Source organism: Leuciscus leuciscus (genome assembly GCF_965113295.1).
Source record: "Leuciscus leuciscus genome assembly, chromosome: 16".
Lineage (NCBI taxonomy): Eukaryota > Metazoa > Chordata > Actinopteri > Cypriniformes > Leuciscidae > Leuciscus > Leuciscus leuciscus.
The window spans coordinates 12,078,158-12,090,827 of NC_138740.1; positions in this window are offsets into that span (position 1 = coordinate 12,078,158).

The window sequence follows — 12,670 nt, forward strand, 5'->3', positions numbered from 1 at the left end:
TGTAACATCATACATCAGTTTCTGTGAGGATTTATGCATCCCTACCAGGACTTACTTATCATTCAACAATGATAAACCATGGTTCACACCAAAACTCAGACAGCTTCGTCAGGTCAAAGAAGATGCCTACAGGAGTGGGGATAGGATCTTGTATAATCAGGCCAGGAACACATTGACAAAGGAGATTGAAGTGGCTAAGAAGAGCTATGCCAAAAAGCTGGAAAACCAGTTTTCCTCCAACGACCCTGCATCAGTGTGGAAAGGCCTGAAAGACATTACCAACTACAAGACACCATCCCCCAGCATCGACAGCAACAAGCATCTTGCGAACGAGCTGAATGTCTTTTACTGTAGATTTGAGACCCCCGATCAGACACCCCATACCCGCCCTGACCATCTCTCTACACAGCCATCAACACCTCCAGCCATCCCCCTCCCCTCCCCCCCTGCACTTCAGATCAGTGAGGATAATGTGCGTCAGATCTTCAGGAAACAGAAGAGAAGGAAAGCACCAGGCCCAGACGGTGTTTCACCAGCCTGTCTGAAAACCTGCGCTGACCAGCTGGCCTCTATCTTCTCACTGATCTTCAACAGATCACTGGAGCAGTGCAAAGTCCCTTTCTGCTTTAAACGCTCCACCATCATCCCAATCCCGAAGAAACCAAAGATCACAGGACTCAATGACTACAGACCTGTTGCCTTAACATCTGTGGCCATGAAGTCATTCGAAAGACTGGTGTTAGCATATCTGAAGGACATCACTGGACCCTTGCTGGACCCCCTGCAATTTGCCTACAGAGCAAACCGGTCTGTGGATGATGTGGTCAATATGGGACTGCATTACACCCTACAACATCTGGACAAACCAGGGACCTATGCAAGGATTCTGTTCGTGGACTTTAGTTCTGCCTTCAACACCATCGTCCCATCACTGCTCCAGACCAAACTGACCCAGCTCTCTGTCCCTAGCTCCATCTGTCAATGGATCACCAGCTTTCTGACAGACAGACAACAGCTAGTCAGAATGGGCAAAATCACGTCCGACAGCCGCACCATCAGCACCGGTGCTCCACAGGGATGTGTTCTCTCACCACTGCTCTTCTCCCTGTACACAAATGACTGCACCTCTAAAGACACCTCTGTCAAGCTCCTGAAGTTTGCGGACGACACTACTGTTATCGGACTCATCCGGAACGGTGACGAGTCTGCGTACAGACAGGAGGTGGAGCAGCTGGCTCTTTGGTGCAGTTATAACAACCTGGAGCTGAACACGCTCAAAACAGTGGAGATGATCGTGGACTTCAGGAGAAACCCCCCTGCACTCCCTTCACTCACCATCATGGACAGCACTGTGACTACAGTAGAGTCATTCAGGTTCCTGGGCACCACCATCTCTCAGGATCTGAAGTGGGACACTCACATAGACTCTATTGTGAAGAAAGCCCAACAGAGACTGTACTTCCTGCGTCAGCTGAGGAAATTCAACCTGCCACAGGAGCTGCTCGTACAGTTCTACTCAGCTGTCATCCAGTCCATCCTCTGCACTTCCATCACCGTCTGGTTTGGCTCTGCTACCAAAACCGACCTCCGTAGACTACAGCGGATAGTTCGGACTGCTGAGCGAATCACTGGCACTACCCTTCCCACACTCAAAGTACTGCACTCATCCAGAGTGAGTAAAAGGGCTCGCAAAATCACTCTGGACCCGTCACACCCAGCACACTTTCTGTTTGAACTGTTACCGTCTGGTCGACGCTACAGAGCACCGAGCACAAAAACAACCAGACACAGGAAAAGTTTCTTTCCCCAGGCCATCTACCTCATGAACACTTAAATGTTCCCCTACTGTGGAACAAACATGTGCAATACTTCCCTCAGACATTTCATTATAGCACCTTATAACTTTATATATATTTATAATTTATAATCTTTTATTTTTATTTTATTTATATTTTTTCTATTTTTTTATTTATACCTATGTTACTTGTCACTTGTCTTGTCACTTTATATTGTATGTGTACTGGAAGCTACTGTCACCAAGACAAATTCCTCGTATGCGCAAGCATACTTGGCAATAAAGCTCTTTCTGATTCTGATTCTGATAAACTTGGCAATTGTTGCCATGATGTTTTTCGCCGAGCTGAGTTTTGGCCTAGTCTCTTGACTAAACATGCAGGCGAGGCCTGAGGCTTCTGCAGAGTTGACTTTGCCTTGCGCTGCTGCTGCAGCGGGAACGCTGCAAGAGGTGCCCGGACGGTCGGTGTTGTGTGAAATCCCATGGCGCCTTAGTAGGTGGTTGGAGAGATTTGTCGTGTTGCCGTTGTACTTTACTTGACCTTTACATATCCTACAAACAGCGAGCAACTTATTTCGAAAATTTCCGTCTTTGCAAAAGCCAAACTGTTTCCACACACTGGACCGCAATGGTGGTTTGATAATTTCTCGCTCGTCGGCTTCTCCTCTGCCATCCGCCATGCTGTCTTTGCGCTGTCTTTTGTTGTCTTTGCGCTGCTGCTGGCGCATGGCGATGACGTCACAGATAGGCAGACTGAATCGAGTAACGTTTAACGCCTTTATCATTAAAAGTGCTAAGAAAAAACATCCATATAAAGTCTGACGTGCTTAAATCCAATGCGTTATTTCCTAGTATCGATACAATCGATTGATTACCTTTTAAAACGATGTTAGATCGATATATGTCATCCGGAAGGCCAACTTGCCGAGCACAGATCGATGTAGTTGGATCATAGGAATACATTGATACATCGATGTAGTTGATGAATCGTTACACCCCTAATAAATAGTATTAGTATAGTATATTTAAAAACAAAAAAACAAAAAAAATTAACACGAGTATCCAGTATCCTGATAGCGACGATGACTAATAATAATGATATCATTCGTCTGTACTATTCCTTCTATAAGAAATCATCACAACAGTGTAGTGTAGCAGCAAATTAATAAAGATATAAACTTAATAGCAATAAAATGAAATAGAAAGCTGTGCTTACAGATGCTCACATCCACACATAAACACAACACCGACATCTTCACTTCCAGGTCAAGAAGCTGTCAATCAAAAACTCAGTAGCCAGTGAGAACACACTGCTGCTAGCCCCGCCCCCACGAGAACTATGTGCCAGAACGGCGAACGAAAACTCAGGGAGCATAAACGAAAACTTCAGAAGCGTAAATGAAAACTCTGTAAGCGCATTTGTAAGTTCAGATCGAAAGATGAAACAAAGAAAGTTGAGAAAACGGTTAGCAAAACATGCATTTTATTAAAAATGAAGTCAAAAAAATTGCCTGCGATTTATTCTTTTTCAGTTTCAAAGAGATTTGATTCAGTTTCAATTTATATTTTCATTCGTTTCTTGAAAAGTTACGTTCATTATTATTGGCACAAAAGTAATTCGATACTGGCTGCAGATAAAGTCCCAATTGGTGGTGATTTTAATATGTAGATACCGAAAAAAAACTCCTTGGGATTGGCATTTAGAGACATTCTGAACTCTATCGGAGTTAGACAACACATGTCAGGACCCACTCATTGTCATAATCATACTTTAGATCTAATATTGTCACATGGATCAATGTTAATGCTGTTGAAATTCTACAGCAGACTGATGACATCTCAGATCATTATCTAATCTCGTGTATACTCCATTTAGCCAAGGTTGCAAAGCCGAGTCAGTGTTACAAATATGTTAGAACTATCACCTCTACTACTAGAGATTGCTTTATTAATAATATTCCTGATCAGTTTCTTCATCTCAGCATCCCAGATAGCTTAGGGACCGTTCGGTATTTATGGAAGGGGCCACCGGAGGAAAATAGGGGAGGGTCATGTCTTTTTATTCTTTGTTGAGGGGAGGGTCATCCAACTTTTTTTAGTCTAGGGGGAGGGTCACCCAACTTTTATATTCATGAAAACAGCAACATTTCAAAGTGGCTTGTTTGGTGCTATTTGTTTCCATTTAGCTCCATGTTGATCTCGCGTTATCAGACCCCCTTCGATATCAGATGGGTCTGACCCAACAAAAATCCAGTTTGGGCTGTTTGACAGTGCGCGCGCACTTCAGTTTGCGCTTAGAAAAAGTGCATCATGTCAGAACAGAATGCCAAATAAATGTTTACCCGGCAAAGCTTTAAAGCACGAGCAAATAATGAACTTTTGTGATTGCGAATAAGTGCACAGTGTCCTGTGAGTGTAACTCCAGCGCTGCATTAACATGTGATGTGAACGTACGTCGAGTTTTACAGTATTGGGACTAATGGGCCTTTCACACAGGACGCGGTATGCGCAGCGCTGCGCTATAAAACCCATTCATCTCAATGGCTTGCGCCGCGCAAGGACGTTTTGTTGCTGCGTCGACCAAAGCGCAAGCGCAGCGGTGAGCATCATTGGCGTGCTCACGCGAACGCCGCGGTCAAAGTTCAAAATAGTTCAACTTTTGCCGCTGCGCTCTGTGACGATTACCAGCGCGGCCAATAGAATCGGGGGATCCAAACAAGCACGGAAATCAAAATGGATGAACGGCTAGTACTGTGTGTGTCGGAATTTCCTGAGCTGTACGATACAAGTTTGAGGTCGTATAGGGACATCGTCAGGAAAGCTGTATTCACAAATCAGTATTTTATGAGGATTTGATGCTCAAGAAACATTTATGATTATTATCACTGTTGAAAACCGTTATTTACATTTTTATTTCAGGATTGTTTTATGAATGGAAAGTTCAAAAGAACAGCATTTATCTGAAATAGAATCTTTTGTAACATTATAAATGTAGAACGGGACAGATACATTGCTGACCGAAAGGAGGAACAACAGACATAATAGAGCTCCCGCTAAAAGTTTTTAAAACTCCGCCTACGTCATAGCTGCGCAAATCGCGTTGTATCTGAAGGGCAACGCAGAACCCAGCGGCAAGCGCCACGCATACCGCGAAAGGCCCATGAGGCGCCAGAACTGCTGCTGATAGAATGTGCGCTGATAGCGCGATACTACCATATTTTAGTTTCCATTTATTTTGTTTCCACGATGTGTAAGATGTAGGGCTACTACATCTTTAAATTACTATTAGTATTATTTAATTTAACATAATAAAATACGTAGACCTACACCACAAAAACTAGTTGAGGATAAATTCGTTAAAATTGGGCGATTCCAGTGTTATGGACGTGACATTTGCAGTCATTTTACATTTACATTTACATTTATTCATTTAGCTGACGCTTATATCCGAAGCGACTTACAATTGCTATATATGTCAGAGGTCGCACGCCTCTGGAGCAACTAGGGGTTAAGTGTCTTGCTCAGGGACACATTGGTGTCTCACAGTGGATTCGAACCCGGGTCTCTCACACCAAAGGCATGTGTCTTATCCATTGCGCCACCACCACCGCCACCACCAAGTCAAAACTTGAAATATAAATTCTCAGAAAATGCATTTAATACCAATATTTTGAAACGTCTGAAAGGAGTCAAGACATTTGAAAAATATCAGTCTACACATGCGTTTTATATTTAATATGAGGGAAATAGCCTACACATGTGACGTGACAAAAAAATCTTTAACTTTTAGGTGGCAAAATATTTTTTAGTAATTATATAAATTACACTGTGCAAACCAAAATATATATACCCACCGGATGAATAAAGATCGGCCTCCACAGAACATAAAATATTATTTTTATTTTATTTTTCGTGTTCGCATTTATGTAAAAAAAATAAAATAAAAAAATGTTACGGGCGTCAGTTCTCCATTACGGACATGACTGCTCTGAAAGCGAAATTTCACAGAGACCTCAAACAGAAAGCACAAAGCCTTTCTTTAAAGTGAATTTCGCTTTTTTATTAATTGTATCTTAATTTTAATCAATGTTTCATCTGGATTTAATAAATAAATATATATGTATATATAAATATATATATATATATATATATATATATATATATATACATAAATATAGCTGCGAGCAGCGATTGCGGGCCCAAGCCGGTGGCACCGCCACCCTGGTGCCTTTAGTTACACTAAAGGCACCGGGGTGGCGGTGTCACCGGCTTGGTGTCACGATACGGTCAAGAAACATAAACGAGGACTCAAATGCAGCAAAACAAGATAAGACTTTAATTAACAAAACAAGCAAAAAGGTACAAACAAAACTCCCACGTGGGGAAAACACTAGAACAAAACTTAAACAGATCAAAATACTGGGAACAAAACACAAGAACATTAGACAACGTAACAGCACAGTACAACAGACACAAGGAGACTAAATAGGGAGGCAAACAAAAGAAGGTAACGATGACAACAGGTGGAATTAATTAAACCAATAACAAGATAACAAGAAGGGCGGGGCTAACAATGAACACGAGCACATGGCTCAACATAACAAACACCCAAGTGCAAAACAAGACAGGACAAACTTGTGACATAACCCCCTCCTTAAGGAGCGGCTACCAGACGCTCCACTAGGGACGGGAGGGACAGACCAGGGCGGGACGGGAGGGACAGACCAGGGCGGGACGGGAGGGACAGACCAGGGCGGGACGGGAGGGACAGACCAGGGCGGGACGGGAGGGACAGACCAGGGCGGGACAGGGGGAACAGGAAAGACAGACCAGGGTGGGACGGGAGGGACAAACCAGGGTGGGACAGGGGGAACAGGAAAGACAGACCAGGGTGGGACAGGGGAAACAGAAAAGACAGACCGGGGTGGGGCAGGGAAAATGGACAGTTCTGGAGGCCAGGGCGGAACAGAGAGTCCATCGGGCGGCCAGGGCGGAGCAGACTCTCCCTCGGGCGGCCAGGGCGGAGCAGACTCTCCCTCGGGCGGCCAGGGCGGAGCAGACTCTCCCTCGGGCGGCCAGGGCGGAGCAGACTCTCCCTCGGGCGGCCAGGGCGGAGCAGACTCTCCCTCGGGCGGCCAGGGCGGAGCAGACTCTCCCTCGGGCGGCCAGGGCGGAGCAAACTCTCCCTCGGGCGGCCAGGGCGGAGCAGACTCTCCCTCGGGCGGCCAGGGCGGAGAAGACCCCCCGGGCGGCCAGGGCGGAGAAGACCCCTCGGGCGGCCAGGGCGGAGAAGACCCCTCGGGCGGCCAGGGCGGAGAAGACTCCACCGGCTCAGGAACTGGAACGGACTCCACCGGCTCAGGAACTGGAACGGACTCCACCGGCTCAGGAACTGGAACGGACTCCACCGGCTCAGGAACTGGAACGGACTCCACCGGCTCAGGCACTGGAACTGGAACTGGCACCACCGGCTCAGGAACAGACACCACCGGCTCAGGAGCAGACACCACCGGCTCAGGAGCAGACACCACCGGCTCAGGAGCAGCCGGCTCAGGAGCAGACACCACCGGCTCAGGAGCAGACACCACCGGCTCAGGAGCAGACACCACCGGCTCAGGAGCAGACACCACCGGCTCAGGAGCAGACACCACCGGCTCAGGAACAGACACTGGCTCCGGCTCAGGAACAGACACTGGCTCCGGCTCAGGAACAGACACTGGCTCCGGCTCAGGAACAGACACTGGCTCCGGCTCAGGAACAGACACTGGCTCCGGCTCAGGAACAGACACTGGCTCCGGCTCAGGAACAGACACTGGCTCCGGCTCAGGAACAGACACTGGCTCCGGCTCAGGAACAGACACTGGCTCCGGCTCAGGAACAGACACTGGCTCCGGCTCAGGAACAGACACTGGCTCCGGCTCAGGAACAGACACTGGCTCCGGCTCAGGAACAGACACTGGCTCCGGCTCAGGAACAGACACTGGCTCCGGCTCAGGAACAGACACTGGCTCCGGCTCAGGAACAGACACTGGCTCCGGCTCAGGAACAGACACTGGCTCCGGCTCAGGAACAGACACTGGCTCCGGCTCAGGAACAGACACTGGCTCCGGCTCAGGAACAGACACTGGCTCCGGCTCAGGAACTGGAACAGACACCACCGGCTCAGGAACAGGAACAGACACCACCGGCTCAGAAACAGACACCACCGGCTCGGGAACAGGAACAGACACCACCGGCTCAGAAACAGACACCACCGGATCAGGCATAAGAACTGGCTCCGGTTCAGGAACAAACACTAAAGGTTTGAAAGGCGTCTCCAGGATCCGAGCTAAACGCTCTAAATAGCCGGTCAGTGCCCCCCCGGCCATGAGAATGGGAATTTCCCGATCTGTCTCCAACTGGGCAGACGTGGCTAGAACCATCTCTGGCTGGGCAGATGTAATCTGAACAGTCTCAGACTGGACAGACGGGACATGAACAGTCTCTGGCTGGGCAGACGGGACGTGAACAGTCTCTGACTGGGCAGACGTGACGTGAACCGTCTCTGACTGGGCAGGCGTGACGTGAACAGTCTCTGACTGGGCAGGCGTGACGTGAACGGTCTCTGGCTGGGCAGACGCGACATGAACCATCTCTGGCTGGGCAGGCGTGATATGAACCTTCCCGGGAACCTCCAGGATATTAAACAGCGTTGAAAAATAATTCAACAATGTTTCAGCAGTCGTCATGTCAGGGGACACAGACTCGGCAGGCATAACATGAACAGTCTTTGGCTGGGCAGACGTGACGTGAACCGTCTCTAGCTGGGCAGACGTGACATGAACGATCTCTGGCTGGGCAGGCATGACGTGAACAGGCTCGGTGGCGGCCATCTTGTCGGAAGACACAGGCTCGGCAGACGTGACGTGAACACTCTCGGCGACAGCCATCTTGTCCGAAGACCCAGGCCCGGCGACGGCCATCCTGTCCGAAGACACAGGCTCGGCAGGCGTGACATGAACAGGCTCGGCGGCGACCATCTTGTCGGAAGACACAGGCTCGGCAGGCGTGACGTGAACAGGCTCGGCGACGGCCATCTTGTCCAAAGACACAGGCTCGGCAGGCGTGACTGTCTTTCTTCTCCTCCTGCATCTTGAAGCCCCCGAACTCTGGACCACCGGCACTGAGATCACTGGAACCATCGGCGTTGGAACCACGGGAACAGGCGATGAAGGACGCTCGGGGCTGAACCTCGCCGGTCCGTGGTCAAAGAATGACCAAACTGGAGAATACTGTCGGTGCTCACCTCTCGTATCTCCTCCCCTACGTCCTCCACGAGTTCCCCTGAATTTAGCCAGCCTGGTTCCTCTAAACTCCTCTCTGTCCCATGTGGTAGAAGAAAGCCCGCGAGAATCCATGCTGCTGAGTCCTCAAATGGCTGTTACGTTCTGTCACGATACGGTCAAGAAACATAAACGAGGACTCAAATGCAGCAAAACAAGATAAGACTTTAATTAACAAAACAAGCAAAAAGGTACAAACAAAACTCCCACGTGGGGAAAACACTAGAACAAAACTTAAACAGATCAAAATACTGGGAACAAAACACAAGAACATTAGACAACGTAACAGCACAGTACAACAGACACAAGGAGACTAAATAGGGAGGCAAACAAAAGAAGGTAACGATGACAACAGGTGGAATTAATTAAACCAATAACAAGATAACAAGAAGGGCGGGGCTAACAATGAACACGAGCACATGGCTCAACATAACAAACACCCAAGTGCAAAACAAGACAGGACAAACTTGTGACACTTGGGCCCTCCATCGCTGCTCGCAGCTATATTTATGTATATATATATATATATATATATATTTATATATACATATATATATACATATATATATACATATACATATATATATATATATATATATATATATATATATATATATATATATATATATACACACACACACATATATATATATATATATATATATATATATATATATATATATATATATAATAAAGCCGTGAAATTTTACTTGTCTTACCTTATTCTGATTTTATGATACACTCAAAATATTCCACAACAAATCCTTTAAATTTAATGTAAAAATAAAAACTAAAGTAAGTGTTGGGCTCACGTAACCCTTTCATTAGAATCAAAACGTTTCAACAGTTGTGATGTATTTGGATGCTAAACTATTCTTTATTATAGGCTTTGTACTTCACTCGTGTTCCAATATCGACGGAAAAAATCATCCTCTTCACACGCGCAAAAATGTGCTTGGAAAAATCACAGTGGAGCAGTGCTTACTGTGAATGTACGAATTGTACTACTGACTATTTATACAGAGCAGTGTGTATATGTTAGGTTTACTATTTTATTATATTTTATTAAGGCTATAATGAACAGGCTGCGATGTCAAGTTTGCAATGCTGGAATGTGTGTGTGATTTAACAGTAGACACATAAAAACATAATTGGCACACAATTTTGTTCATACAGGACATCATTCAAACTGCAAAGTGTTTGCTTATATTTATATACACTCGCAATAAAACACAACATTGTGCTTTTGTAAAATAAATTCAAGCAATCCACCCCCCGAAATGGCGTTCATTTTAAAATTAAACTAAAAGCTCTTGGCTAAACAGGCATTCATAACTGTGAGCGCCCACGGCGAGGAACAAGCAGAACAGAGCGAACGTTTTTTAGTTAATTCCTACTTCCATAGGAATTCATTGAAAATGCTCGCTCTACTCAGCACCATTATTAAAGTCTGTGCAGACATCTGTATTTTACTTTAAGTTAGCGATTTAAAAGCCCCCAGCGGTGTCACACGTCGATTAACCGACATCCCTAATATATTTATATATATATACAATAGGCCTACCTAATTTGGCTTGCCCGACCAGAGTAGCCTGATTTGAACGTCAATGACAAAAAATAACTTGGGAATCACTAAAACGAGAGATTATTCTAATTTTATTACATTCATTTTAAGTTGCAATCAACAGTTGATAATAAATGTATTACTGATCAATGGTAACAAGGTTGCGCTGCTGAGGCTCGTGCAGCTTCTCCAGGAGAAACGTAAACAAATGAGCGCAGCACACAAAAAAGAAACCCAGTTAACAACATACTGACTATAAAAATTACAAATATGGAGTTTTTATATATTTTATAACCTATGATAGAGTTAAGCAACCTCACTTGACGAGTAGGCTACCGTTTCCTGAATACAATCACGATTGAAACTGTGACATTGATTTCATACAACAGGTTAATAAACAGTTATAATTAAGTCACTTACATTTTAGATGCAATATTGACTGTTTTTGTTCTGTTTCAGTAGCAAAAGTAGTTAAACAAAGATCACAGCAGAACCGTCGCGCATCTCACGGCAACTTGTTTTCTCATTACTGAATGATTCAGCATTTTGAACGAATCGGTTGACTCAAAGATTCAATGATCAATCCATAAACATCTGTCTCAATCATGAATGACTCAGTCATTCGAACGAATCGTTTGAACGAATGAATCAATGACTCGCTCATTAAGACGGTCGCCTGGCGACACCTAATGGCGGTTTAGTGTTATGTTTAAAAGTATCATTCTTTCCAACGTGTGTGCACCATTATCAATGTCCGTGCGGACGTCCGAATTTTACTTTCACTTTTATATTAGCGATTTAAAAGCACCCGCTCGTGTCACACGTCAATTAACCGATGGGAAAATATCCTCACAGTCATATACCTAATACATTTATATTTAAATACAATATAGGCCTACCTAGTAAAAAGTTTAATATACTATTTGTATATCCTTTTGGACACAAGAGGGCAGAATAGCCCTATGTTTGCTTTTTTGTTGAACCAAATAGCACTAAATAGCCTGTTTTTAACTTTTTTTATACTTCTTGAATTGCAAAAACAGAATAAAATGGGTTTAGTTCTAATATGTGTATAATTTTCTATAAAAATAAACGGTGTATAATTACATTTGTAGAAGATATGAGATGTTTTCTGATTCCTTTTTTGACATTACTTTAATCCCTTGCCATATCAAAACCGTTTGAGATATTCAATATCCGTTCACAATTTAGCATCTTTAATGTATTTTCATCATGTTGAAAAAGTTTGGTGTGAATAAAATAAACCACTTAGCAGGACTGGGTAAAAATTCAGAGGCTGATTTTGCAAAGAAATCCACATTCAAACCAAAATATCTGACTTCCTGATGGCCGGAGCTAATGAATGTAAATTAGAAAGTTGTCCGGCTTGATGAGTACAATATACAAACTATTTTTTTTTTACTGTAGTTAAAACTAACCCGCCCACTTTTGTCAAAAGCATGTTGAAAGTGACACACTTCCTGCTGCCACTTGGTGGCGCTATAACTTTGACTCACAATAGTTACATCCATCTGATCGGCCTCTTACCACGAACACACTGCTGAAGTTTCATCAAGATCAGTTAATGTATGCAGAAGTTATTCCACTTCGTGTTTCTCTTTTCTCGCCATAAATTCGTTTCCTCGCCACGGCCAAACCGTTCGAGATATCAAAAATCCGTCCGCAATTTAGAATCCTCAATGTCTTGACTTCATGCACACCGAGTTTGGTGGGGATTGGATGAATTCTCTAGGAGGAGTACTTCGCATTCCACAGCAAGCGTTTTCCAAACAACCCATAATAGCCGACTTCCTGTTGGGCTGGCGTAAAACTTGACCGGGGGAAAGTTGTTCGGCCCGATGATATCTATATGTGTACCGAGTTTCAAATTAATTCATGCAAGCGTGTTTGATCTATGGACCAAGTTTTGGGACCCCGTTCAAGGGGGCGCTGTTGAGCCCCCCTGCCACGCCCGGGTACCAGCTTCAA